We start from the raw sequence: 25,532 nt of genomic DNA, 5'->3' as shown, positions 1-25,532 counted from the left end.
CAACAGTAGGCACTAAGGAATAACAATTCCCAGTATCATTTTGGGCATTGGTTGGAATATATTTTCGGAATCTTCCCAGAGCACCTTCTATTATCTCAGTAGCTAACCATTCTCTCTGCCTAAAAGGGCTACTTATCATTACACAGAAACCTTTCCCTATCCTCCCACACTCTGCGCCGCGCGCCCACACACGTAAAACTCTTCTATCAAATTGTAAGTGCCTGAGAATAGGGATTACGTCCCCACCATATTTGCATACTTAGCACCTAAGGACACTGGCTGACACCTATAGCGTTCATTTGGATGGATACATGTCATATACATAAATTGAACGAATATTCTTTCTCCACCTCTCTCGAATGTTTTTAGAATGTCGGAACTAATATTCAGATATTACCTTTTCAGAAACTTTGCTTTTCCCTTCTGCTACTCCATCTGGACTTCCACATGTCCTTAGACTTCCGTGAGCCCTACTAGAAAGCTTTGAAGAGCATGAGAAAGACGGGAAAGCAGTATTAGCCTTTACATAACCCAGGAAAAGAAGACTTAGAGGTGGCCCAGCCATAGTCACAAGGTCGTGATTAAAGGAGCCAATTTAGGCATCTGAAAGGGATTTTCTGAGCCAGCAAAACCTCCTGTTCCATCTGGGCACTCCCAACATCGGCCTGTAAATCCACAAACCCACATCCATTACCTGCCAGTCATAAAGCTGACTTTCCAATGAGGACATTCAGCACATTTTCATCAATGCAGGTGTCAGTGCATAAACCCAGTGGCTCCAAAGGAAGGGCTACACTGTGCAATGTTCCACTCCTTCCTTGGAAAAGGAGCCATTCTCACAGACTTGACCTAAGGCCAATGAAGGATTATTAATAGAAACACTTGAATCCAGTACTATTCATAAATACTCTTTTAGAAAAACGATTTGCATGCATAAAAGACTGCTTTTTCTAACAATCATTAACATTTTATTTCCCTTTTCTGTGCCATTAAAGGACAGAGTAATATTCAAAACACTCAAGAAAGTCATATATGGAAATAAAAGAAAACTATTTTGTGAGCATGTTTGGTTCTCTAGCATATTATGTGCTTGTCTTTTCTGGTACAATAATATGATTTATTTTATAAACATGCCAATTTTTACAGAATGAGTCATTGTTAATGTAGAAACCAGCTGAATCACCCATCCGTCTATTAATATACTTATTTTCCTTTTCTTTCTCTGTATGTTTATCATTATACTAAAAGGATATTAGGTATTCTCTTATTTAGGGTACTTCTCCCCTTTGGTTGTGTCATTTGGTTCACAAGTAATATGGTAAAGGTATCGTAAACTTTGTGATGGTTCAGATTTCTATTCATAATATTGAGTCAGAAACTTGAGTCATGTGAAATCCTCCAGTATCTCAAATCGGATGCCTCCCATAAAAGAGGTAAACAGAGAGTCTGGAAAGGGTCAGATAGAAAGGAAATCTTTTCTGACCCTGAGAAAGGCCAATCAGACTTTGGATTCTGGTAATAGATCCGTAGGAATTTACTTTTAAAATTATTTGATCATCTTGTTTCAACAAATCTAAAGAATCTAGTTTATCCCATCTTAAAATATAATCACCCAGGATATTGAGTTCATTTTAATGTATTAATTTGTTAGGCACACCTCTTATTATTCATTCCAGACGTCTTCAAGGAAAAGAAATGTAGATAAGGAGAAATGAAATATTACGTGAAGCCAGACTATGATTTTAGGGAGGGAAAACATTAATTCAGAAGTCAAGAGAACTGAATGCTAGTCACTGAGGTATCACCAATGAGTTGAACGGCTCTGTCATTTATTTGGCTTTCTTCTGTCTCAGTCTCCCCTTCAGTAAAATGAGATTCTTCCCCTGACTGAAATCTCAGTCTAAGACTCATTGACCCTTTCCTTATTATTTACCTTTTGAGCCAAACTTGTGACACTAAACCGTCCCAATTATGCATTTAACAGTTTACTCTTCAGTCGCCATCACATGTTAAATGCAATAATTACTATTAGCCACCTTAATATTTCCCATTCTAACTATATCAATGGAGAAAACTGTGAATTAAAGAGTTGGGTTTATTTTGCACCATTTTTAAGAGAATGCAGAGACATAATTTGTCATAGACAATAGCTCCTATCTAAGCCACTATGCTATTGACTTTCAGGTAATTCCCAAGAAACTAAATTGCTCTTGCCAAATTATCTTTTTGATGTATATGTGTTATATACTCATAGCCTACCTGCTCACTAAAACGTGTGGTCTATCAAAATTATATCTTAACATCATTAGCTTTTAAATACTAGAAATCATTTCAGTGCTTGGAAAAGTCTGATGAGCATGATTACATGTGGAGATTTTCAGATAGAATGTATCAGGGAATGTGAGTAGAATAGAGAGTTTTTGACAGGCTTTGCCATTTTTTTTTTGATGCAGTTTTATATTATGTCTCTATTTGTGATGGTAATAATAGTTGGTGGGAAAAAAATAGATCATTTGACCAATTCCCCTCCTCCTCCTCCCAGTACTGCATTGGAAAATTTTCTGATAAAATGAATGGTGATGTCAGAAGGAGATTCTAGGTTTCCTTTCAGGGCCAACACCCTGTACTGGTAGGTTGAACCATAAAATCACCAGTGTTGGTCAGAAATGATTGACAACTGGCAGTTTCATATGGCTCAAGCCAAGGAGCCTTGAATTTGAATTCCAGCCCTGAGACTCACTTGCATGTCAGCTCAGGGCAGTTAATTAATTTCTGAGCCTTGGTTTGTGAAGTAGGAATAACACCTACCTTGTAGGGTTGATGCAAAGCTTAGCAATGTATAGAAACACTGTGTCTGGACATAGTACACGTTCAAGAAACAGTTAACAGTACAATATTATAATCAAGTAAGTAACTTAGGGAGTTTTTTCACTTGCCCCTTAGCAATTTCTGCATATAAGGCAAAGGTGACGGTTGCTATGGTAGAGAGAAATGGAAAATGTTTGTTAGGCACGATTTTGAAAGCCCCAGTAGCTTTAAAAGGCTTTTCATTCCCGTCCTGTATGCTCTGGTATGTCCTAGTAAGGTCACAGATAAAGTCTGACATATACGCAGTGGAGTATCTAAATAGGAAATGTACTGTAGCAAATCAAGAACAGAGTTTAAAAAAAGAAAAAGTCAAAGCACTGAGCAAACATTCTTAACTTTCGGCAGAGGAACTGGACTGCCTGAATCTCCATGACTCTTTGAGTTATTAATAGCGACTCATTTTGCTATATTCGGGGCAGTTATATATTTATATATCATGCAGCGTGTGTGAGGCTTTCAAGGCTCGATGGTCTTTTGAAAAATGTGTTACTCTGGAACAGAGCAGGGCAAGGAGGATACCATGTTGTCATCTGCGTCGCATCTACCAGGCTGTGCTCATTAAAGCCTGGGGACAAGCCGGGCGCTGCAGCAGTGCCTGGAACGCGGCTCTCCATCTGCTCGGCCAGAAGCCGTGATGAAGTCATGAGTTTCACAGCAGTAGTAATGCGCAGCTATCTGTGACCATTTTAATAGCGAAGGTCTAGATTAGAAGGCTGTGTTTACATCCCGTGCAGGAGAACGCTTCCATGAATCATTCCCACAGTAACTTTTGGTCAAACCAATCAACCAAGTAATGAAAAACCAATCAGTTGGTCCTGGGGCTGAGATGAACAGGTCTCCACTTGCCTGATGCTTCTCGAATCTGAGACTGAATGGACCCTGATAAAAGAAATGGTCACATATTGAGGTATGGGGAAGTCATTCTGGCTTATACATGATTTAATTTAAACTTTAAACCAAAACAGCCTGTTTGTGGCCTATCAAACATACATTGCACATCTGCTTTAATTACCAAAGAAGACGGCACACTGACCAGAAGTAAAGAATGTCCGTGCTAAAACTTAAGATTAAACGCCCCTCTTCCTGGGATGCAATGCTGGTACTCCTTTGATGATAAGACTCCTTTCCCAGGTGCCAAGGCCATACTGACTCACTGTGTACGTTCTGGTTTTTTTTTTTTTTTTTTTTTTTTTTTTTGAAACACTGTAGAAATAGAAATGTAATCCTGACTTGTTTAATGTTCTTTTTTCTCACAAGATATAAACCTGTGCTGAAAACCCTCCTTCTCCAGAGCAGTTTCTCAGAGTAATCTGGAGAGTGGGCTTCCGGGCTAGTCCTCAGTTTGGCTCAAATAAAACTCTTTTCTGTTCTTATCATTGATTATGTATTGATTATTTTTGTTGACAATTCCCACCCCCATGCACACAGCCTCCCCTCCCCTGTCCTCCTAGCAAGCCAGGGCGCTGCAACCTGTACCCACACACACACTCAAAACCCTAAGAGAGCAGTGAGTCGGGGGAGCTTTGGAAACTCCTGAAGAGCATCTGTAAACAAACTGTAATTTAGAAAATGTCTATTTTTGGCATATGTTTATTTTGTCATTGTCACTGCTCCATTATGTGACTTCCATCAGTGACCCTGACAGCTCATTTGCATCAAGAGCCGTGAAACACTTTCATTTGTCCATTTCCACTGACTGGAGGTTTTAGTTAATTATCACTTCCTGACAGCCTGAAGGTCAGACTGTTTCCTTTTGTTTCACACGGCAGTTAATCCCCTCATTAAGGGTGATGGAAAATGAATAATTAAACGTATGCCATTTTCATATTTCAGGTAATGAGACGCCCTAAGATCCCAGAGGTACCATGTGAGAAGTCTGGAACGTGTTGAGGACTCTATTTCCTGCAAACATGTGAGTTTCTCTCTTCTGGTTTCATGGTAAAGCAGGTTCAGCTAAGGTTCTTCCCCTAAACAAAAACAGCTTTGCCACTCACTAGCTGTATAACTTGGGGAAAGGCAACTCGCCTTTGGAAATGAAAGATTTTCTCATTGTAAAATGCAGAGAATAATACCCAACTTAGAGAACTGTTGCGAGCATTAAATGCATGAATGAAAGATACACACAAGAGGGCCTGCCACAGGGTAAGTGCTCAGTCCATGTAAATGAATTATGTTATCACTTTCATTATCACCCTGGGCGAGTCATCTTCTGAATGTTTTGGTTATCAGGCCTCCGCCAAACATCTACTTGCCGAGACCTTGCTCATACCTGGGTCAAAAGTTCACTTTGACCCACTGGGGGAAGGATTAAGGTTAAATTGTGTTAGGCTCGGGAGAAAAAACCCAGGTCTTAAGGAATTCAACTTTTACTCATCCCCTTCTAATTACTCTAAAAAGATTGGGAGAGGGAGGGAGGGAGAAGGTGGTAAAAAGTAGATGGGACTCAGAAGACCACACCTGGTGAAAGAAGGTGCCTCTGGCCCTTCCTGGGGTTCTCCATCTCCCTGGAAGCTGGCTCACCCTGCACCTCCCAGTCTCCTTCTGTTGAGACTAGGCAGGGGGCCACCTTTGTACTTTGACTCCTGTCTCACCAGAGCATGTTTTAGGGGGCCTTTAAGCTTTTTTTTTTTTTAAATGCATCCTCTTTATTTATTTATTTATTTATTTATTTATTTATGGCTGTGTTGGGTCTTCGTTTCTGTGCGAGGGCTTTCTCTAGTTGCAGCAAGCGGGGGCCACTCTTCATCGCAGTGCGCGGGCCTCTCACTATCGTGGCCTCTCTTGTTGCGGAGCACAGGCTCCAGACGCGCAGGCTCAGTAGTTGTGGCTCACGGGCCCAGTCGCTCTGCGGCATGTGGGATCTTCCCAGACCAGGGCTCGAGCCCGTGTCCCCTGCATTGGCAGGTGGATTCTCAACCTCTGCGCCACCAGGGAAGCCCCCCTTAAGCTTTTAAGTGCTGACTAAAAGTGGACTCAGCCCTGCGAAGGAAATCGCGGCCCCATGAGGGAATACTTCCGAGTCTATTGTGGTCATTTTTGCTCTGTCAGGCAGCGGACTGTACAAGGTAAGGATAGTGCCCTTCAAGATGCAGAGTTCTCGGAAAGCTCCACAGAGGAAGGGGGTGGTCTCGGCTGGGTTCTGAAAAACTGGTAGGATTCAAATGCCAGAGAAAAGGAGGGAAGATGTTCCAAGTCAATAAGGAGAATGAGCAAAGTGGGAAGGGTCTGGGACGTGCCTAGAATCTTCCCAGAGACAGGACCGTGGACTATGTAAGGGAGTAACGATAGCTGGGCTGCTCAGATAGACGTGAACCAGTGAGGAAGTGTCCCAGGGTTGAGTCAAGGCTTTAGACTTTATCCTGCAGTCAGTACAGACATGGGAGGGTGGAAGCAAAGTGTGTCGTGCTGCGCATGTGCAATGGGTGGGCCTCGACCTGGTGGGAGGAGCTTAGGGCCTGAGGTAAGGGAGACCTGGGAATGAAAAAGGAAAGTGAGATGCCCTGGGATGCTTATATGATTATTTGCAAAGGGGGTGGAAACTGTTGCTCGACACTGAATTTAAAAATTTATTTTGTCAATGCTTTACCCAAAATTGTCATTCAGTAAATCCTGTTCGGATTTTTGTAGGAAAAATATTTTGGTCCTTTAAAAAAGGTTCGAGTAAGAAGCAGCTTTAAAACTGCTTCTGGAAGAATAAAGGTCACAAGGGGAAAGTGAGTGGAGCATGGGTGATTGAAAGAGTGACAAAGTACTGGTGTCTTTTGAAAGAACTTGCCCTGAGTTGATGCTTTAATGTGACAAGTACAATCTCGTAGCCATTTCATGCCCTCGTCAATGTTGGAACGTATATCTTCCCGTAAAGAGTAGACAAATATCCTAACAATGATGCAGTTAGCAAGTTTTATCATTTTTAATTGAAAAACTTCTATGAGAGTTAGAAAATTAAATCTGGAAGAGAACTTAGGTATCCTTTTACAGAAGGGGAAACAGGACCAGAGGGTAACCTACCACAGAAAGCCACCCAGCTGCGTGTGCCAGACCCATTGCTCAAGGTAACTGCTTTGATGCCTGGTCAGCTCTTTCTGCTTTGCTGCCTGAATCCCCAAAGACCATTTTATTGCCGGTGTAGAAGAGTTGGTGCTTTCCATTTTCTCCTTCTAAAGTCAAGAAATGTTTCATTGCATAAATTCCTCACATTTCTCCTTACTGCACAATTTTTTCCTGTTTTTGGAATTAAGTCTAACTGCTAGGTACTCCTTGTGTTGAAAATACCTTAACTTACGGGGGAGAGTTGCATAGTGGGAAGGAAAGTGGGTTCGTATGGGAAACTGCTCTGGCCAGCCCACTCGACGGGTGTTTGAGGAAAGGCAAAGTCACAAAGCATCAGCAAACCGCTGGCTCTGTACTCACCTGTGCCCATGCTGACTGTCATCCCAGCTCCTTGAGGGGAGGCATGAAACCTCCTGCTGGGGGGTCACAGGGGTCACTCGCTGCCCCCTCCCCTCTGTGTGAGTCTCATTACTATTCTCGGTGCGGGGTAGGGGGGTAAGATGATTCTAGTACCAATTCCAACGTGGGGTGGGGTTTCCCACACGGCCAAGCAATTCTCAGCCACCATCTAGGGGTCCTACAACTCATCTCAGTTCTGACTTCTGACCCTATTTGCCTGGAGATAGCATCAGATCCCACAGGCTAAGGGCTCAGTCCTACAAGACTTTCCCCCGCCACCGCCTCCTCTTCTTCAGACACCAGTCACAGGTCCAGATTGTCAGCTGGGCTTCTGACACACCGGCTGTAGATTGGAGCTTCCAACTACCTGCTCCTTGGGTTCGATTCATTTGCTAAAGTGGCTTACGGAACTCAGAGAAACATTTTACTTACCAGATGACCAGTTTATTATAAAAGGATATAACTCAGGAACAGCCAGCTGGAAGAGATGCATAGGGCAAGGTGTGGGGAAAGAGCGCAGACTTTCCATGCCCTCCCCGAGGCTGCCACTCTCCCCTAATCTCCACGTGTTTACCCACCTGGCAGCTCTTCCCCCCGTCCCCCACCGACTACTATTTTTATATGAGTAGGCTTTTATGTTATGGAGGCTTCCTCATGTAGCATGATCAATTATTAACTCCACTTCTAGCCCCTCTCCCCTCTCTAGAGAACTGGGGGCCAGGCTAAAAATTCCAAGCTTCTGCTCATGGCTTGGTCTTTCTGGTGACCAGCCCCCATCCAGGAGCCATCCAGGAGCCCACCCAGAGTCACCACATTAGAAATAAAGGTGCTCCTAGTGCTCTTGTCACTTAAGAATTTACAAGGGTTTGAGGATCCCTGTGTCAGGGATGGGATCAAACATATATTTCTTATTATAAATCACAATATGACAGGGCCCCTCCCCTGACCTCACAGAAGTCTTGGTTTCCTACAGGGCACCCATCAGCCTCAAAATTTCTCATTCTCCACCTTTCTTAGAAGAAATTTAAAGAAAAAGTAAATTCCTCCTGTCAGAGCATGCTTTTTTTCTTTCTCCTCCAACCTTTTTCTTTGCGTCTCGGGCCCTGGCCCTCATCCAGGTGGAATGGCATTTCCCCACCGTGGCAAATGCACTTCAGGGCCCACAGCCTCCTCTGCATGGCACCCTCTCCCCCAGATCTGCTTCTCTCTGTGTGTTAAGAACCACACTGGGTAGCCAGTGTCATGGCCTGGCCTCAGGCACAGGAAGTCCAGGTCACCGGAAGCTGTGAGCTTAATTAACAGAAGCTCAAAGAGTCGTGTTTTATTAAAGTGTGCATAGGGCAAGAGCATGTGCGATTGAGAGTCTTTGAAAGGCCATAATTTTTAGCACAACCCAGTGAAGTACCCAAGCAGTGTGTTTTCATGAGTGTGTAGTTCCATTAAACACAGGCCGATGAGGAGATCTCTCTGGATGTCTGGCTTGATGATATTTCCATCTGAAAAGTGGGTCAAATAGAAATATAGTGATAGGTGGTAGGTTTCTTAAACAAATTCTGTTTTTCACATAATATAAATGTCAACTTTTTCTGTAAACTTTAAAATTTTCAGAATTAGCTAGAACTTTGAAACTTTTTCTTTTACGTCCATCTTAAATTTTTGACGTTTAGCTCATTAGACCCTTATTCTTTAGTATTACCATGTTTCTGTTCTGTGGATTTCCTGCTGGCCATGAATGGTGAGGCTAGTTGGGTCTTCTTTTCTTTTTTATAAATTTATTTGTTTATTTATTTATTTATTTTTGGCCGCATTGGGTCTTTGTTGTTGCGCACGGGCTTTCTCAAGTTGTATGGAGCGGGGGCTACTCTTGGTTGTGGTGCACGGGCTCTAGGCGCACGGGCTTCAGTCGTTGTGGTGCACGGGCTTCAGTAGTTGTGGCTCGCGGGCCCTAGAGTGCAGGTTCAGTAGCTGTGGCACACGGGCTTAGTTGCTCCGCGGCATGTGGGATCTTCCCAGACCAGGGATCAAACCCGTGTCCCCTGCATTGGCAGGCGGATTCTTAACCATTGCGCCACCAGGGAAATCCTAGTTGGATCTTCTAATTCCAGGCATTCATCTCATTTCCTCTTTCTTTCTGTCGCTGTTTCTTATGATTCTCTAACTTTGGAGTCACCTGGTGCTGCCTTACATTGCCTAGCAAAGGTTGAGTTGATTCTTCATTCAGTCATTCATAGGATGTGTTGGATGCCAACTGTATGCCAGGAATGTTCTAGGTGCTGAGGAAATCATGGTGAATAAAGATATCCCTGCCCTCATGGAGTTTACATTCCAGTCGAGCAGACAAGCAATTATCAAATGATCAAATGATCATACAATAAGCATATAATTAAAATAGTGACAAATGGGATAAAGGAAAAAATATGGATAATAAGTTAAGACCTAATTTCCAGTGGTTATAATTTTATCCTTTGGGATTCTCTCCATGGAAATCTATTTAAACTGCTGTTTTTTTTTTTTTAAACAAAATTGATGATGAAAATTAAACAAAATAAATGTAAATCTTATAAACATTTATTCATTATGTAGAACGGTAATGGCCATTTTTCATTTTCTGCCCAGTACTACTTCCTCTTTCTTATGGTAACAAAGACCATTCCAGTTCTGAGAGATGGTCACATGATCCAAAAGAGGACTATTTGAATCCTTCTCCAGGATTTTTCTAAGGGGAGCCACTGGGAAGGTTTTCCCCTTGGTCGTGGAGGGGAGGGGATGTGAGTTTGGGATGCTGTTCTCCATGCCCGTCCTCTTCTCCCTGCAAACTCTCCACTAGCACCTCTGAACTCAGACAGAGTGAAGCCAGCCTGTGGAGAGAGGCAGAGATTAGAGACAAAGAGAATCCCAGAGAGGGGTTCCTGGCATTGGACCAATCTTCTGTGGCTTTTTCCATCGAGACATAAAAACTCCTATTTCCAGCTTAAGTGAATTTGAGTCCATTTTTGCCACTTGCTAATGACGAGTCCACATTAATACAGAAAGCAAGCACTTCATGTTGTAACAGTTTCTTAGGGTGGTTGGGCTGCCAGGGCATATCTTCCAATGAATCCACTGAAGTTCTGATTTTCTTCCTTAATCTCCTTGAAGCAAATTTTCTGTACACAAAGTACCCAAATTCTTTGTTTGAAGTCAGTGGGAGGAAGGGGGTGACATCAGTTTTGATAATCAAGTCTTCATTGTTGATTCATATTCATGAGAGATTCCTGAAGTTCTGATTGGAGAACTCTGTGCCAAGTGTCATAAGTCAAAGGAGTTACCATATTACATCACATGAAGAGGCTGGGGATCTCGCTGGGATCAGAGTCTCACCCATCTCCACAGAACACTGTCTTGCTTTTCCCAGCCAGCTCTATGGGACAGAATAGCAAATTCTCTGCTCTAGGAGGAAGGAGGTTGTTCTCTCTTCTCCTAATAGGAAAAGGTGGGAACAGATAGGTGGCAGCCCTTGGGGCCCCAATTTAAGAAGATATGTGGGGGAAAACTTGTTGAGGTTTTGACCATTGTCCCAGAAGAAGGAGAGGGTGCAATGGATGGAAGTTAAAGCACCAGGGAGGGCCATGGCATGGCCCTGACATCAGCTTGGGCAGAGAGACCAGTTTCCAGTAGGTGGCAGCAATGGCAGCAGAGGCTTCTTCCTTCAGTGGAGGTGGCCCAGGGATTAGTCATTGGAGTCACCAGCCTGGGGTCAGCATCCCACACATTAACTGGTTCCTCAGGGATGGGTTCAGATACAGTGTCCCCTAAAAGAGGAAATTGGTGGAAGAGTATATTTTCACTCCTCAAAACTATTTTACATGCAGGTGACACTCCTGAATCAGAAAAAGAGGGCCAATTACAAGCTAGGTGTCCTCGTGAAAGGCATTTATTTAAACTCTCTAAACTTCAGCTTTCTCATATATAAATAGAAATACAAATAATAACTACCATTTAAACTCTCTAAACCTCAGCTTTCTCATACGTAACTAGAAATAAAAATGATCACTACCTTATAGGATTGTTGGAGGACCAAATGAGAATATGACAGAATGAAGTGCTGTCCTGATACCAGCAAGCACTCAGGAAATGGTGGGAGGTGCACAGCCAGCAACTGAGCTGTTGAGAAGGTTACCACCCAGGAGTGTAGAACTCGCGGACTTGCAAGGTGATGAGGAGTCCAGGATGGAGAAGTTGGTGAGCATTGCTTTCTCCAGTCGAGAACACTGAGGTCCATTGCTGGAGTGGGCTCTGGATGGGAGCAAGGGCCCATGAGAGGGAGAGTAGCCCAAACACTCCTGAGCTTCTCAGGAGCTGATCCATAGACACTAAACAAGGACCTAAGACAAAGAATTAGGGTGCTTTGTGTACAGAAATTTTGCTTCAAGGAGATTAAGGAAGAAAATCAGAACTTCAGTGGGTTCATTGGAACATATGCCCCAGCAGCCAGGCCACCCTAAGAAACTTTTGCATGAAGTGCTTACTTTCTGTATTAATGTGGACTCATCAATAGCAAGTGGCAAAATGGGCTCAAACTCACTCAAGCTGAAAGTAGGAATTTAAAGTCTCCTGTATCTGAACCATGGAAAAAGCCACAGAAGACTGGTCCAAAGCTAGGAACTCCCACTTTGGGATTCTCTTTGTCAAGAATCTGAGTGGAAGGCAAAATAACGGGGTTAATGAAGAACAACAGATCTTTCCCAAGGACTTCCTCTCCCAAGATCTTTGGTACTCTGTACATTCCTGTTCAGAGACTGTTTGGAAGCAACACATGTTCCAAATGTGCCTTGGATTCCCCTTTTCCCCATGTCATCGCCAGGCCTGGATGTGATCAGTTTTTTACTTTTTCCTAATCTGATAAATCAAGCTGTAGTTTAATTTCCATTTTCCTGACCACTGGGGAGACTGAGGCTCTTTTCATACATTTATTGGCCATTTGTATTTCCTCTTAGGTTTCCATTACTTGACTTTTACAACAGAATGGAATCATCTTTAGAATCAGTCCTGTTATCTCAGCTCTGTTTTCTTCTCTTCTTCAAACTTTGTGCCTCCGATTAATCTATTTAATTTTAGTAGTGTATAATATGTCAAGGCACACACACAGACTTTTTCTTCCTTTGGCAGATTTCTGATAACAGGTAGAATTCTTTCATTTTTTGGATTCATTGCCATTCAGACATTGAAATGAAAACTAAAATAAACTTTCCAGTTTGCCTTTAATGTCCATTTAAATTATTCTAGGTTGAATAAAAATCACCTACTTGATAGTACTTTATATTTTTGCACTTTCTACAGAACAGAATTGGAGGCAGAGTACTGTAAAACGAAGTTTCAAAAGGTTTAGAGTACTAGATTTGGGATTTTAAAATTCCTGTTTGCATCATTCTACCAATTTCTGTGTTACTTTCATCAAATCATTTCCGTTTCTCTCTCTAAATGGGGACAAGGAAGGGGTTGAGCTATATCAGTGATTCTCAACTCTGGCTATACATTATTTAACTGAAAAACTTTGAACAATACTGATGCCTACCCCCAAGCCAGTTAAATTGGAATCTCTGGGAATGGGATCTATGTATGCATCAGTATTTTTATTAAGAGCCCCAGGTGATTTTGATGTGCAGCCAAGAATGGGAATCACTAAACTTGATGGTCTCGCATATCCCTTCTAGCAAACATTTCTCTGATCCTAAAACATATTGAGATTTGATCAGTGTATGGAACGCTTGAGTGACTTTTAACCTAGTAAAATGGTGATTCTACTTTATTTTTCCACATAATGCAATGGAGTTTAGAACTGGCTTTAAATAGATGTCTTGAAGGATATTTGCTAGTGGCTGAAATTGTTCATGAATCCTCTTGCTTTTCCCAGTCCTCTTATGGTGTTCGTGTCTCTAAATGAATTATTACTCTGGACTTTTGTTGAGCTAAAAAGTAGGTAAACATGCAGTCATGTTCATAACAATGTTATTCACAATAGCTAAAACATGGAAGCAACCCAAATGTCCATCAAGAGATGAATGGATAAGCAAAATGTGGTATATACATATAATGGAATATTATTCAGCCTTATAAAGGAAGGAAGTCCGTTTTTTTTTTTTTTTTTTTTTTTTTTTTTAGTATTTCCCATCTATCCTCCTTTCCTGTCCTATTTTTTTAAATTAATTAATTAATTAATTAATTTGTTTCTTTTTGGCTGTGTTGGGTCCTCGTTTCTGCACAAGGGCTTTCTCTAGTTGTGGCAAGCAGGGGCCACTCTTCATCGCGGTGCGCGGGCCCCTCACTGTCGTGGCCTCTCCCGTTGCGGGGCACAGGCTCCAGACGCGCAGGCTCAGTAGTTGTGGCTCATGGGCCCAGTTGCTCCGCGGCATGTGGGATCCTCCCAGATCAGGGCTCGAACCCATGGTCCCTGCATTGGCAGGCAGATTCTCAACCGCTGCGCCACCAGGGAAGCCCCAAAGGAAGGAAATTCTGATGTATGTTACAGTATGGATGAACCTTGAGAACATACACCATATGAAATGTCAGTCATGAAAAGAAAAGTACTGTATGATTCCACTTATATCAAGTACTTAGAATAATTAAAATCATAGAGGCAGAAAGTAGCATCGTGGTTGCCAGGGGCTAGTGGTGTTGGGGGCGGGAACAGTTATTGTTTAATGGGTACAGAGTTTCAGTTTTGCAAGATGAAAAGAGTTCTGTGGGTGGATGGTACTGTTGGTTGCACAACCTGACGGATGTATTTAATGCCTCTCAACTGCACACTTAAAAATGATTAAGATGGTAAATGTTATGTACATGTGTATTTTACCACAATAAAAAACATTTTTTAAGTAGATGAACAAAGAGAGAGAAAAGAATGAACAATCTATCATGTAAATGACTGATTCAGAGGACAGCCAACAATCACTTCTGTCCCCACCTGGTTGAGTTTAGAGTGTGTAATGCGAGTTTTGCAGGCATGGTTGTCAGTGAAGAGGGAAGTCCAGTGGTTGCGTTGAGACTGACTTCAATAAACAATTTTTCATTCAGTCAATAGACATTCAACCAATCACTTTATTATGAATTGCAAGCACATTTCACCCAGGAAGGATTGGGTAACAGTTTGTAGTTGACAAGGACAATGTGTCCGGCATAGGATCTGACCCGACTTTACTAACAAAATATGGTATCTCTCTACACAAGGAACTTTGAGTATGACTAGGGAGACAAGACCCTTAAGACACAAAGATACTCCATCACACTCTTATTGCCTGGTAGAGAATATAAACGTAAGAGAAGGAGCCTCACGTTGAAAGTCAAGTGAGAAAGGTTTCGGGAGGCCTCTGCGTCAGGATGTGAGAGCATAATCAATGCAAGGGTATGATTCTCCTTGAGAAGCTGCTTTGATCATGAAAACATGAGCTTCATTTTTAGATCAAACGAGCATTTTCTTTCAGGTAATTATTGATCAGGTTGTTCTCTGCCAAGTCAATAACCAACACATAGCAGAGGTTGGTCCAATGTGAAGTTTGATTTCCCAGGCTACAGTTTCAGGGAAACGTGGGGTCAGAGCACCAAAGGTTTGAGCTCTTCAGCTCAAAAAAAACATATGCAGCATGAAAGAATGTGCTGGTGTTCTTTGAAGTTTAACTTATATAACTTCAAATTTCAAAGAGAAATACATTTTTCTTCCCACTGAATTCAGTTGCTTTAGAAGTAGTCTGATTTTTTTGTTTTTTTTTGATAATTAAATTTTGGTAAAACTGAAGAGTCCATTTAACATTTGGGTTATCTTAGTAATATAAACCCAGGGACACTGTGAACCTCATATTTTGAGCCACAAGGACACAAAGATGAAGATGGTATCACACTGCCCTGGAAGGGCTCATGCTTTAGGGAGAACCAAGTCCCACAAGAAAGAGCGTTGTGGAGGACCGCCTCTTAAATGCTTCAACACGTGTCTGCTCTCTTTTTATGATAGGAAGAACATCGCTATGGTTTTCACTGACCCTCAGAAGAAATAAATGTTTATTAGATTTTTATTTATGTGTCTATATATTTTTTCAAATTTTAAAAATTTAAGTATAGTTGATTTACAATCAACTATACAGCAAAGTGGTTCAGTTATACATATATATATTGTTTTTCAGATTCTTTTTCATTATTGGTTATTACAAGACATTGAATATAGTTCCCTGTGCTATACAGTAGGTCCTCGTTGCTTATCCACTTTATACACAGTAGTGTGTATCTGTTAATCCCAAATTCCTAATTTTCCCTCCCTTCTACCCTTTCCCTTTTGGTAACTGTAAGTTTGTTTTCTATGTCAGTGAGTCTATTTCTGTTTTTATTAATATGCCTATTTATAAATTTTTAAATTGTGGTAAGATGCACATAACATAAAATTTATCATTCTATCCATTTTTAAGTGTACGGTTTAATGGTATTAAGGACATTCACATTGTTGTGCAGCCGCCGCCACCATCCATCCACATAACCCTTTTCATTTTGCAAAACTGAAACTCTGCATCCACTCAGCAATAACTCCCCACTCCCCCTTCCTCAGCTTCTGGCAACCACCATCCTACTTTCTGTCTCCATGAATCTGACTCGTCCGGGAACCTCATATTAGTGGAATCATTCAGTATTTGTCCTTTCATGACTGATTTATTTCACTCAGTGTAGTGTCCTCAAGGTCGAGTTTCTCTTAGAGAGCTAATACTTTCAAGTCTCACAAACACTCAACTGTACTTGTTCTAGCTGAGGTGCCCCAGTGTATCTACAGATCTTATTAGAAAGCTGCTTCTCTCAGCGGTAAAGGGAACTGATAAGGTGTCATTCCACGCGTAGTTGAAGGAAACTGGCGTCACTCAGGAATTGTCTGAACCCATCCAAGGCTCTGTGAGCTCTCAAAAGCCCCAGCACTGTTCCTAATAACTGTTTGCGGAGGTCGTGAAGCTCTTCCACAAGACGGGGTGGGGAAGGCAGCCGCCTGACTCAGAGCTGCAACGCCAGACCCCAGCCCACACGGCTCTGCGCTTGATTACGGGTGTGTTATAACCATCTGGTATGTAGGTTTAGCATTGAGAGAATCAGGCTCCCATGTCACATGTTGCTATTATTTTATTTAACACTTGTTATGTGGCCAACACTGCACCAAGCCCAGCATAAACCTGGGATTATTCAATAGTCTCTGTCTGTTATACAAGGGGCACTTCTGCTACAGGGGATCGATTCCTCCAATCCACTGAATAGTAACCTCATTTCCTAACGCCTTTCGAATACAGTCTTGATTGTTTAAATTCCAAACAGAAATTTTTTTAAGTGCTATTTCAGTAAGAGTCTCGAGGCACATTTCACTATAGTTCATTAGCTTTCTGTCTCGCAGGAAAATGTATCCCTCCATATTCCATGGTGTTAGTGCAGAAAATGAAGCAACTGTTTCTACCCACTATATCCCTTGTGGTTTCTATTTAACAAAACAGTTAATTTTGGCTGAAGATTTATTTGTGATTTTGATCACAATCTATGTATTACTTTAGCAAATAGAAATTTGTGTTTTCTTCATAGGAAAGCCGCTTCCGGAGTACATTACTTTACCAGAATACCTTCCAATGTTGTAATCCTTTAGCCAAAACTTTGTACGGTCCCATTATTTGCAAATATTTATAACAGACATAATGCTTGCTTTTCTCTTATGCCCTTTAAAAGATTCCCCATTCTCTGGGCTCCAGGGAGGACTGGAATATTCAAGTGCTTGCTCCTTTCAACTGGGAGACTTAAGTTTCATTTCTACGGTAGAGAACCTCAATCTTCAGTGAGCTGCTTGGGCAGGAGATAGTCATTGATCTGCCCCTGGCACATCCTCCTGCCCTGCTGGGTACAAAACCAGGTGGAAATTCCTTTCTGTTTCTCTTAACTAATATTCCCCTACTCTTGGTAACGTTTGTCTTTACAGTCTTTTACCGAAAAGTGGCAAATAGAACTAGCTTTCTTTAAAACCACACACAGTCCCCTCCTAATTATATGGGATGTCTTATTCACTCCATAAGTGAATGTTTTTATGACCGGTTTAGGTCTCTGGAATGTACTAAGAGGAATCAGACAGAGTCTTTGTCCTGACGGAGTGGGGAGAGGATGTCTATTCCATTATTATAATGCAAGTCAGGACATAATATGTGGAAAAGAGAAGGCTGTGGGAAGTCAGAAGATGGGAATATCTCTGAATTTAGGATCCACAGATGAGAAGTGAAAATAACCGACTTGAACACATACTATGTATCAGGCACTGTGTTAGGCAGCTTCCATAAATGATCTAGTTCAATCCTCACACCCCTTGTATGATTAGGCATTTTTACCCCCAATTTAGAAGTGAGGACACCAAGACTTGTCCAAGTATGATTGTTTGCTCAGCTTTTATCCTTTTCATCACACTAATCCATGCTGGTGACACTTCCTGCTTCAGGTCCTGCCCTGTCCCTGATCCCACTCCCCCAAAAGAAGAAGAAATATTGGAAGGCTTCAGACAGTCAACTTTTACCAGATTTGAATTGCCTTCTCGTTGGTGTCAGAAATTTGTGGGACATATAGGCAGAGGAATGCACGTGCTCAAAGGATAGCCAAAAATGGAATTTTTTTTAAGAATGTGGTTTTGAGAGTCATATATTTTATTTTTTTTTAAGAAAAGAAGTATTACTTTAGTTTATTTTATTTTTACAGTACTATTTGTTTCCTTTATTTAAAGTGTATTTTTAAAAATAAGTCTATAGAGAAGGGCTTTATTTATTTATTTATTTATCTAAATTTTTATTAGAGTATAGTTGATTTACAATGTTGTGTTAGTTTCAGGTGTACAGCAAAGTGAATCAGTTATACATGATCATATATCTGCTCTTTTTTTTTTAGATTCTTTTCCCATATAGGCCAATACAGAGTACTGAGTAGAGTTCCCTGTGCTATACAACTGGTGCTTATTGGTTATCTACTTTATATATAGTAGTGTGTATATGTCAATCCCAATGCCCCAATTTATCCCTCCCCCCATCTTATACCCTGGTAACCATAAGTTTGTTTTCTGCATCTGTGACTCTACTTCTGTTTTGTAAATAAGTTCATTTGTACCGTTTTTTAGATTCCACGTATAAGCAATATCATATGATATTTGTCTTTCTGTGTCTGACTTACTTCACGCATTATGACAATCTCTAGGTCCATCCGTGTTGCCGCAAATGGCATCATTTTGTTCTTTTTATGACCTAGTAATATTCCATTGTATATATGTACCACATCTTCTTTATCCATTCCTCTGTCAATGGACATTTAAGTTGATTCTATGTCTTGGCTGTTGTAAATAGTGCTGCAATGAACATTGGGGTGCATGTATCTTTTCGAATTATGGTTTTCTCTGGATATATGCCCAGGAATGGGACCAAAGGATCACATGGTAGCTCTATTTTTAGTTTTTTAAGAAACTGCCATTCTATTCTCCACAATGGTTGTACTAATTTACATTCCCACCAACGGTGTAGGAAGGTTCCCTTTTCTCCACACCTTCTCCAGCATTTACTGTTTGTAGATTTTTTGATGATGGCTATTCTGACTGGTGGGAGGTGATACCTCATTGTAGTTTTGATTTGCATTTCTCTAAAAATTAGTGGTGTTGAGCATCTTTTCATGTGCTTTTTGGTCACATGTATGTCTTCTTTGGAGAAATGTCTCTTTAGATCTTCTGCCCATTTTTTGATTGGGTTATTTGTTTTTTTGATACTGAGCTGCATGAGCTGTTCATATATTTTGGAGATTAATCCCTTGTCGGTTTCTTCATTTGCAGATATTTTCTCTTTTTGTTTTGTTTACGGTTTCCTTTGCTGCGCAAAAGCTTTTAAGTTTAATTAAATCCCATTTGTTTATTTTTGTTTTTATTTTCATTACTCTAGGAGGTGAATCAAAAAAGATCTTGCTGCAATTTATGTCAAAGAGTGTTCTGCCTGTTTTCCTCTAAGAGTTTTGTAGTGTCCGACCTTACATTTAGGTCTTTAATCCATTTGGAGTTTATTTTTGTGTATGGTGTTAGGGAGTGTTCTAACTTCATTCTTTTACATGTAGCTGTCCAGTTTTCCCAGCACCACTTATTGAAGAGACCATTGAGAAACACACTGAGAAAGCCCTTTGTATGTTTGCATAATTCTCTCTTCTCCTGTGATTCCAATTACAAGGGAAAAAACTAAGTTTGGGTCTTTGGTAATTTACTGAAGATTTGTTGGGTGTAGGAAGAGACACAAAGCCATAATAAAGAGAGGGGCACACTTCTGTAGAGAGAGCAGCTATCAAAATTCAGATTCAGAGCACCTCCCTGAGTGCCCACCATGCACCATTACAGTTGAGGCTTGTCTTCTACCATTTCTCTTCATAGCAAATCCGGGAGGGATGCTAATCTCCTCCAGTAGACACATGACAGAACTGAGGCCCAGATAAATAGTAAGTGATGAACTTAGATTCATACTCGGGCCCTCTGTCTCCACATGCAGCCTCTGACTTAGAAGCAGAGATCTAGGCAGAAGCTTTTCAGCTAATTACAATGTGGCCATCAAAGCTGGAAATGCAGCTTCCTCCACACTCTGGTTTGTCTAGAGACAGAGAATATTGCCCCGGGAACAGATCTGTGTCAGACTCATAAGATATATGCACACACCTCGATTCTAGCTCAAAATTACATTGTCCTAGGTTAGCAATGGCTGCCTCTCTGCAACTCCTGCTATCGCTTGACCTGTAGAACTTTCTCAAGAAAAAGCAAATGTCCCTATCTCAGAAGGCTTAAGGTTGCTGCCACCAAGCCCTCCAGCTAGAGCAGGAATGGAGGCTCCTGTTACCAGGGACTGCCACCAAGTGACAGGCCTGAGGGTAAGCCTTTTAATTTTATTTTTATTTATGGCTGTGTTGGGTCTTCATTTCTGTGCGAGGGCTTTCTCCAGTTGCGGCAAGTGGGGGCCACTCTTCATCGTGGTGCACGGGCCTCTCACTATCGCAGCCTCTCTTGTTGCAGAGCACAGGCTCCAGACGCGCAGGCTCAGTAGTTGTGGCTCACAGGCCTAGTTGCTCCGCGGCATGTGGGATCTTCCCAGACCAGGGCTCGAACCCGTGTCCCCTGCATTGGCAGGCAGATTCTCAACCACTGCGCCACCAGGGAAGCCCGAGGGTAAGCCTTTAAGAGCTCGATCATGCCAGCATCTGGCTTTCCATTTTGAGCATCTTACTCCAAGACAAGCAAGTTTCTAAGAGAATCTTCTTTCATGTTTCCTAAAGTTCATTAAGCAAGGTTTAACAGCCTAGTCTGGAGATACAGGTGGGAAGAAGGTTTGGGAAGTTAGACTATGTGCAAGTGAAAACTGTAACTTTGAGGACTTCCCTGGTGGCGCAGTGGTTAAGAATCCGCCTGCCAATGCAGGGACCATGGGTTCGATCCCTGATCTGGGAAGATCCCACATGCCGCAGAACAACTAAGCCCGTGAGCCACAACTACTGAGCCCACATGCTGCAACTACTGAAGCCCACACGCCTAGAGCCTGTGCTCCGCAACAAGAGAAGCCACCATGATGAGAAGCCCGTGCAGCGCAACGAAGAGTAGCCCCCACTCAATGCGACTAGAAAAGCCCAGGCACAGCAACGAAGACCCAACACACTGAAAAATAAATAAATAAATAAAATTGATTCTTTAAGAAAAAAAAACCTAACTTTGAATTACTCCAAAGTTGATATCTTCTTCAAAAATAATAAAGAAGAAATATTGCAAAATAAGTCAATTCAAGTCTCAATCCCTGTGATCTGAATATAATGTGATGTTACCAGTTTATCTAAGTATCTGAAGGGGTATATAGTAAAGCCTGGCACATAGGTTATCAATATGTGTTTGTATAAATGAACAAATGGACGATGGTTTTAGGACCTTGTGCAAACCAACGGGGGCAAACTTCTCTGGATTAGGCCCAGTTTGGAATCTGTATAACAATGATGGAGGAAATTTCAGGCACAAGAATCGGAGAGCAGTTAAAATCACCTTTTAGTTCTCCTTTATTCTCTGCCAAAACCAGTATTAAACCACCTTCCGGTGATATCTGCTCTGGATTCTGGCCTCTGCTGGTGTGGTTTCTTCCACCACCCTGCACCACCCCCCTCCTTCAATGTCTGTGACCTTTTGTACCTTCCGTTTTGTAATTTTCAGGGAGCGAACAGAAAGGTTTGTCTTAAAGCCATAGTTGTGCTCATGAGGAACAACTAGAAACTGCTTCGAAAAAGGAAGGTATTGTCAACACTGATTACCTCCTCTTGGGCAGAATGATGAGCTCTAAGTCATCAGTCAGAATTCTCTTACCTCACTGGAGATGAGCTCAGTGAGCAAGCCCCTCTCTTGGACACTAAAAGAGTTTTTATGGGAATTTTAAAGGCACCACAAATTCTATCACAAGCAGCAGTTAAGTTTTAATGTCCTCTGGAAATGTGTTAATGAAACTTTGATGCAATTACAAGGTCTCATTTGTTAATCCTGGTTGTTTCTCATAAGAGGAAAGATAATCACTCATTGGGTATTAGGGGAGTCAGGTCTATAGTGGGGAATTTAACTGAAGTCTTCCAGAACAATTGGCAAATGAATGGATTAACAGGTGAATGAATTAAGCATTTAAGGAAGGTATAAAGGATGGCTTTATTCATCTGGCCTGCATAGTCTTACACTCCTTTGACAACTTGGCTGGGAATTTTAAATCTTTAATATTTTAAAGAATTTTTAAATGACTTTTAGCTCCCAGAGTTTTGATTATTAAGATTCTTCCTTGGTTTGCATTAATTCAAGTACATTGTTGTAGTTCCAGAAATAGCATCCTTTTTTAAGATTAAAATTCTTTTTCTTAGTCTTGATTAAACTTCTTTAAAAATATTCAGTCTTGGAGCTCTTTTATTTCAACCGTGCATGAGCTCATGTGAAACATTTAAGTTCTCAGCCAAAGTGTATACATAGCATTTGTATTATTGAATCAGCTTTTCTGTATTTCTACTTAAATATTATAATGTACTTTTTAACTTTTTCCAAGGTGTAGCCATCTGATGCTTACAAACAAACAAATAAGGAAAAAAGTTATTTGCCTTATTTGTTTTCTCTCCTTTCTCTTCTTGGTCTTCTTCCCTTCCTCCTCCTCCTCTTCTTCTTCCTATTCTTATTTTTCTTCTTCTTCTTTTTCTGTCATATTTTTATTCCTCTCCTTCTTCCAGAAAGATTTCAATTAGGGAATAGTCTGTTTCTTTGCTGTTAAAAATGTGGTATGGATTGAATCTCCATATTCATCTTAGAGATCAAGTTTGGTATTCATCTAATGTGCAAGCATTTATTGTCTAAGTGATGTGATGATTATCTACAGCAGATTGGAGGACCCCTTTCAGATTGATACCTCTTACATCTTCATATAATCCTTTTATGTGCAACTACAATGAAAAACAATTGTATACACAGTGTGAATGCTGTGCTATGTTTTTTTTTTTTTTAAGAATTTTTTAAATTTATTTAATTTATTTATTTTATTTTTTATTTTTGGCTGTGTTGGGTCTTCGTTGCTGTACGCGGGCTTGCGGCGAGCGGGGGGGCTACTCTTCGTTGTGGTGCATGGGCTTCTTATTGCTAGTGGCTTCTCTTGTTGTGGAGCACGAGCTCTAGGCATGTGGGCTTCAGTAGTTGTGGCGCATGGGCTTCAGTAGTTTTGGTACACGGGCTTCAGTAGTTGTGGCGCGCAGGCTCTAGAGCGCAGGCTCAGTAATTGTGGCTCACTGGCTTAGTTGCTCCGCGGCATGTGGGATCTTCCCGGACCAGGGCTCAAACCCGTGTCCCCTGCATTGGCAGGCAGATTCTTAACCACTGCGCCACCAGGGAAGCCCTGTGCTATGTTCTGATCCTAAGAAATGGTATAGATTGGTTTTCAGCATGTAAAAGCATGTGTTAGTCAGCTTGGACTGCCATAGAAAAGTGCAATAGACTGAACGGCTTAAACAACAGAAATGTATTTCTCCCAATCTGGAGGCAGAGAAGTCCATATCTTGTTGCTGGCTGATTTAGTTTCCGGTGAGGACTCTCTTCCTGGCTTGCTGATGGCTGCCCTCTTGCTGTGTCCGCATGTGGGGGAAAGAGAGAGCTTTGGTGTCTGTCCTTTTTCTTATAAGGACACCAGCCTTACCGGATTAGGGCTCCACCTCATTTAACCTTTATCGCCTCCTCACAGGCCCTATCATCAAATATAGTCACATGGGGGTTAGGGCTTCAACATGTGAATTTTGGGGAGACACAATTCAGTCCATAACAGAGCACTTGAGCTTTTGTTAAACATCAGTAAAGCCATATTCCTGTAAAGTAACACACTATAAATCCATATTAATTAGATTAACAAAAATTTAAATATATAAGATATATAGAACACAAAAAATATTTCTGAATCAATCACTCCATGATTTACTAGTTTATTTCTTTAGCATTTTGTTTCAAAATATGACATTATTCTCTCAGTGTGTTTCTGTGTTAAAATAATCTTTACTAATAAGATTTTTTTCTTGGGTCTACATGGTGCCAAGTATCCAGAAGGCAAATACAGAATTCTATCATCTAAATATTTACTGACACAACCTCTGTATGATGGGCCTTGACTACAAAAGAGATGTTGATAAGCTCTGTGCACACCAATAATTGTTTGTTCCCTTTAGAGAAGTACACAGTCTGTCAAAACACCTGAATTATTTCTAGTCTGCAAATGAATTTAATGGAGGAGATGCTTTTTAGGTCACAGTTTGGGAGAGGTGACATCTTTATTATGAAAAGAGCCAAGGTTTATTTTTTAATCTGTAAGACAAAAACAAATAGATTGGCCTAGCTGATGTCTAAGTTTTTTCAATTCTAAAATTGTATAATGTACTTTATTTTGAGAGTTTGATTTTCAAAAAGCACAGTCAGATAAGAAAATGTGACTTATTTTTGTCATATAAATTTCATCCTAAGCATAGTAGATAGCAGGTGACTTTATAACAGTTCACTACTGATACAGTATAAGTTTTAATAGGTAATTGTATTATTTGAGCCAAATTATTTGCCAATCTCAAGGCTAGGTAATCATTTATTAAAAATATTGGAGTTGTGAGGTCCTGGACTCTGTCAACCATGAATGTTTGTAAAACCTCATTCTTTGAAAAACAACACTACTGGCACTGGCATAAGGACAGACATACAGGTCAATGGAATAGAATTGAGAGTCGAGAAATAAACCAATGCATCTATCATCAACTTATTTTTGACAAGGGTGCCAAAACCATTCAAGAAGAAAGAATAATCTTTTCAACCAATGGTACTGGAACACCTGGATAGCCACATGAAAAAGAATGAAGTTGGACCCTCACCTCTCACCATGTCCAAAAATTAATTCAAAATTGATCAAAGACCTAAACTAAAAAGGTAAAACTATAAAACTCATAGAAGAAAACATAGGGTTACATTTTTACGACCTCATATCTGGCAATGGATTCTTAGATATAGCACCAAAAGCACAAGCCACAAAATAAAAAATAGATAACTCAGACTTCATCAAAACCAAAAACTTCTGTGCATCAAAGGACACCATCAAATGGCCGGGGGTTGGGGGTAACTTAGGAGTTTGGGATTAACATATGCACGCTGCTATATATTCAATATAAAATATGTAAACAACAGGGGCCTACTGTATAGCACAGGGAACTATACTCAATATCTTATAATAACCTACAATGGAAGAGAATCTGAAAAAGTATATATATATATATAAAACTGAAACCCATAGTAATTTGAGTTTTTTAATTACTGCAAAATATTGGAGATTTTTTAAAATAAACCTTCCTTTGCAATTTTTACTGAATCTGCAAGTACAAAAATGCATGTTTAACATCTTCTAATACGATTTCTAATACAATAATTTAGTCTAATTAAATGTCCAAAGAGAATATTTTAGATAAGTTGGCTAGGCTGCCTCAGGAAGTTCCTTCTGATTGGGGACAGTAGAGAAGTGGTTAAGAGCACTGTGGACTTAGGCATCTGTCTTGGCTCTGTCAAAACAAGCTGTGAAAAGATGCTCTCACCTTCCCTTTCTTGATCTGTAAAATGGGTATGATTATAGTTCAGTCTTCACTGATGTTATAATTAATTGGAATAATAAAAT

At 40.8% G+C, this 25,532-nt stretch overlaps 1 protein-coding gene and 1 long non-coding RNA gene across 5 annotated transcripts in view; one reads left to right on the top strand and one right to left on the bottom strand.

Moving 5' to 3' along the window:
* The window catches only part of PCED1B (PC-esterase domain containing 1B), a 148,954-nt gene that overhangs the window by 18,502 nt on the left and 104,920 nt on the right, over window positions 1–25,532 (top strand). For 3 of the 4 annotated variants that reach the window (XM_082422622.1, XM_082422624.1, XM_082422621.1), the window contains exon 2: window positions 4,702–4,780. The gene's annotated coding sequence lies outside the window, so the exon portion shown is untranslated. Of the gene's footprint in view, window positions 1–4,701; window positions 4,781–6,846; window positions 6,921–25,532 lie in introns of all 4 variants that reach the window. The other variant, XM_082422623.1, reaches the window with a different exon arrangement.
* On the bottom strand, window positions 17,149–25,432 carry LOC309641927. Its single transcript, XR_014252864.1, has 3 exons — window positions 20,722–25,432; window positions 20,522–20,688; window positions 17,149–20,226 (listed from the first exon to the last, which is right to left on the bottom strand). It is a non-coding gene; the product is annotated as an uncharacterized lncRNA (long non-coding RNA).

This window comes from Balaenoptera physalus (assembly GCF_965194825.1).
Source record: "Balaenoptera physalus genome assembly, chromosome: 13".
NCBI classification, from domain to species: Eukaryota; Metazoa; Chordata; class Mammalia; order Artiodactyla; family Balaenopteridae; genus Balaenoptera; species Balaenoptera physalus.
Note: the sequence above shows the minus strand (reverse complement) of the source record. Positions and strands in the feature narration are given on the sequence as shown.